At 32.7% G+C, this 4,560-nt stretch overlaps 1 pseudogene across 1 annotated transcript; it reads left to right on the top strand.

The window, feature by feature from the left end:
* Positions 1-426: 426 nt before the first annotated feature.
* LOC114290163 (protein DETOXIFICATION 49 pseudogene) lies at positions 427-2,249 on the top strand (annotated as a pseudogene). The gene has a single exon (XR_014336963.1). The product of XR_014336963.1 is annotated as a protein DETOXIFICATION 49 pseudogene (transcript).
* Positions 2,250-4,560: the final 2,311 nt, after the last annotated feature.

Here is a 4,560-nt window from a genome sequence, read left to right as displayed (position 1 = left end):
TAGTTCAAAACTTCAATTTGATTTTTGATATTTTATTTTAAATTTAAAATTTTCAGATTATCTTTTCTTCACATACCGTGGGCTGGCTGGTCACTACAAGACGCAAACTTTATTCCAAAAGTTGCAAATATTTTTTTTGCATTGACAATTCCATTTCGATAGTTTCAAACTACTTCATTAATTTTATTTTTACTAATTATGATCAGTCAAATCAATAAAATAAAATTAAAAATTTTATCTTGTCAAAGACTTATCTTATCAAAAAAGTAAAATATTACAAAATTAAAATTCACTTCTTGCCGACCAATCGTAAGTTATGAAAATCAAATTTAACGTGATGATTTGGAGAACCGAATTTTCCCTAGAAATATCAACAACAGAGGTTAAACCCTAGGGCTTACTAGTAAAGTCCAAACACAAAAAGTCATAAAAACCCACCACCACTTCATTCTAAACCCCTCCTCCCCCAAACCTCTCTCTCTCTCTCTCTCTCTCTCTCTCTCTCTCTCAATGTGCCAGCTACCTGACTCTCCTGTCTCTTGCAGATGCAACTCTAACCAAACTTACCCAGAACCCAACATGTACTTCACTCCTTTGATACCCAAAAGCCCAACATCACAAGAAGAACAAAAACAAATCCAAGAACAACTGCCCCAAAAAACCAGCCATCTCTCTCTTGCCATTAAAGAAGCCAAATCCACAGCCAACATAGCTTTCCCCATGATCCTCACAGGCCTCTTGCTCTACTCTCGCTCCATGATCTCCATGCTCTTCCTCGGCCGCCTTGGCAACCTTGCCTTAGCCGGTGGCTCTCTCGCCGTGGGCTTCGCCAACATCACTGGCTACTCCATCCTCTCCGGCCTAGCCATGGGCATGGAACCCATTTGTGGCCAAGCTTTTGGCGCCAAAAAACACACCCTCCTCGGCATTTCGCTGCAGAGGACAGTTCTATTGTTATTCTTGTCATCTTTCCCAATAGCTCTTCTATGGCTTAACATGAAGACAATTCTACTTTTCTGTGGTCAAGATGAGTCTATAGCTTCAAAAGCCCAATCATACCTTCTGTATTCACTTCCAGACCTCTTAGCTCAATCTCTTCTTCACCCATTACGAATCTATCTCCGAACACAATCTATAAACTCACCTGTAACAATCTGTGCAACTCTAACAACCATTCTTCACATACCCATCAATTATTTTCTTGTTTCCAAGCTTTCTCTTGGAATCAAAGGCGTTGCTCTTGGTGGTGTTTTGTTTAACCTCAACCTCGTTGCTTTACTGATCATATTCATAATTTTCTCTGGAACATATAAACAAACATGGAGTGGGCTATCCATGGAGTGTCTCAGAGGCTGGAAATCACTCATGAATTTGGCGATTCCGAGCTGCATTTCCGTGTGTTTGGAATGGTGGTGGTACGAAATCATGATTTTGCTTTGTGGGTTGTTGATAAACCCCAAATCCACAGTTGCTTCAATGGGTATTTTGATCCAAACAACCTCATTAATCTACATATTCCCATCTTCTCTGAGCTTCAGCGCATCGACCCGAGTCGGAAACGAGCTCGGCGCAGGAAATCCAGCAAAGGCGAAACTCGCCGCCATTGTAGGACTCTGTTGGAGCTTCGTATTGGGTTTTTCAGCTCTGGTTTTTGCAGTACTGGTGAGGAATGTTTGGGCCACAATGTTCACTCAAGACAAAGAAATTGTGGCTTTGACATCGCTTGTTTTGCCGATAATCGGACTCTGCGAGCTCGGAAACTGCCCACAAACTACTGGGTGTGGGGTGTTGAGAGGGTCGGCGAGGCCGAAGATCGGAGCGAATATCAATCTGGGTTGTTTTTATTTGGTGGGAATGCCGGTGGCGATTGGGTTGGGGTTCGCCGGAGGGTACGATTTTGAAGGGTTGTGGATGGGTTTGTTGGCGGCGCAGAGCTCGTGTGTGGTGGCGATGTTGGTGGTTTTGGGGAGAACAGATTGGGAATTACAGGCGAAGAGAGCCAAAGAGCTGACTGACGGAGGTGGTGGTGGTAGTGGTGATGAAGAAGAGGTGTGCGAAGAAATTGAGGAAGATGAGGTGGCACTCAAAGGTGAAATCACGGATGATTCTTCTTGTTTGCTTGGTGATTTAGTTTAAAATAATGTTATAGATTTTAAAAAATTTATTAAATTTGTAATTAAATGTTTTATATAGGTGTTATATCATATAAGATCTTTAATAAAAAATTTAAAATAATATATTTAATAAAACTTTCAGTACTTCTATTATTTTTTTTGTTAGTTTAATTACTTATTTAATCCTATCCAAATTTTTTGTTTCCTTTTTTTAATAATTTTTTCCCGAGTAAAACTATTTGAATAGAAAACCATTCACAGAATGATTCACGTACCAGACACAAATAGGAATGGGACCCCTAAGGTTATGTTGGGCGTCCAATAGTTAAAAGTTAATTTTTTAATTTTTTATGATTTTTTTTAAAAATGTGTAAAAATAAAAGAAATGATGTGATTTAAAATGAGTAAAAAGTTAAAAAGTGACTTTTAATTTGCTTTTCAAAATAAATCAAAATAGGTTTAAAAATTAATAAGATAAAATGTCACATGTAAATCATAATTATTTTATTTTTTCTTTTACAAAAGTAAAAAAAACTAAAAAAATCTATTCTAAACAAAACTTTTTAGCCCCAAAATAAAATAATTAAAAAATTAAAAAGTTAATCCACGTCCCAAGCTATGTAAGTTTCACTGCTCCGTTGTGTTTTTTTTTTTTTTTGAATTATTGTGAATTTTTTTATTCAGATAGTATTACTGATTTTTTTTTTAATTTTTTCATAAGGTGTAAAGTAGAGAGAGAGAGAGAGAGAGAGAGAGAGAGAGGAGACCTTTCAATTTTATTTTTTTTGGTCAAAAAATGCTATTTACTTGGAAATAATAGTTAGGAATGTGTTTAGAATTTGGATTTGCAATATAAAATTAAACTTAATATGATGTAGTCTGTTATTTTATTTTATTTTATTTTAATTTTACATAACATTATTATTATTATTATTTTGGGTCAAGGCCATCTCAAGCAGTGAAATATTTGCAAATTGGGAGTAAGAAAAATTATAGCCAGGGAGGTCATGTGCCATTGGATTGTAGACCGAGGTCGCTAGTAGCACAATAGAGTTCGAAAAATGGCCAAAAAATAAAAATTAATGACCTGGTTTTGTTTGTGTTTTGAGATATTATTTTAAAAATAATTTTTTTAGAGAATTCAGAAAATTTATAAATTTATTTGGTTATATATATTGAAAATAGTTTTAGAGTTTTGAAATTTGGAATGATTTGATATATATATATATATATATATATTTTTGTAATTAAATGGACAAGTGTGAGAAAAAAAATGATTAAGAAGAAGAGATGAGAGAGAAAAAGTGATTGATTGATGTGTGGTAGAGAGAAAAGTGATTTTGAATTTTTTTTAAAAATATTTTCAACCAAACATATTTTTGGAATTTTTTTTCTTCAAAAACATGTTTTGAGAGATAAACCAAACATATCCAATGTGTCTCACATCACAATAAATTTAAAATTGTAACACATTTCATTTTTAACAAATTTTAAAATATTTTTTTATGAGAAAATTGTAAATCAATAAGACGAAATGAAAAAAAATATATATAAAAATATAGAGGTGCAAGTGGATGTAACATTCACTTGTATGTGGTGTTTTGAAAAGTTAGTAAAAATTTGATTTTTTGACTTTTTTGATGGTTTTTTTGTAACTTTTTTGTATTTTTTTTTTGTGTAAAAATGTTAGAAAGCCCAAAAGCTGCCTTTTTACCAAATTTTCACTCTCCCCCCACAAAAATGTAATTTTTTAAAATTCTTTTTTGACTTTTTAATTAAAAATATAATCATAGGAAATATATAAAAAAAAAAATTGGATAAGAGAGCCAACAACCAATTTGTACTATGCATACACTCTATATTAATGTACGAAAATAACCAACCACCATTTTGTTCTATGCATTGTCAAGGTAGGTAACAATTCAAATTGCAATCTTATATAACAATTGTCTCAGGACAATATGAAAAAGACTTAAAAATATATATAACAAATGTCTCAAAGACACAATACCTGTTTTACTAATTTTATACTCATTTTATAACTTGTTTATCATTTTCAAGATACTTTTTATATTAATTTTAACATTAAATAATGCATAAAGGGACATTTATTAATAATTGTCTAAATGAAGTTACCATTTTCAATAAAGATAGAGAGGCGCATGAATTACAACTAAGTAAACTTTTGATCATGTCATGTTCTATGAAGACAATAGGCACATGAAAAATGACAATAAACTTTCCATCTTCACATAATTAATAAGGTATGAGTACAAAATCAACTGTATAATCAATCATATAAAACATAATTTAAATCAATTTAAGTGAAATTGTATCTTTTATGATGGGTTAATAATATGTATGTTTAAGATTGTTTTGTAGGATTGATTTTATAGTTGTTAGTTGTATGATGCTTAGGCCTCGTTTGGGAAGTGACCGGTTTAGC

The sequence above is a fragment of the Camellia sinensis genome, chromosome 8, assembly GCF_055761805.1.
Source record: "Camellia sinensis isolate YWXY chromosome 8, ASM5576180v1, whole genome shotgun sequence".
Taxonomy (NCBI): Eukaryota; Viridiplantae; Streptophyta; class Magnoliopsida; order Ericales; family Theaceae; genus Camellia; species Camellia sinensis.
Note: the sequence above shows the minus strand (reverse complement) of the source record. Positions and strands in the feature narration are given on the sequence as shown.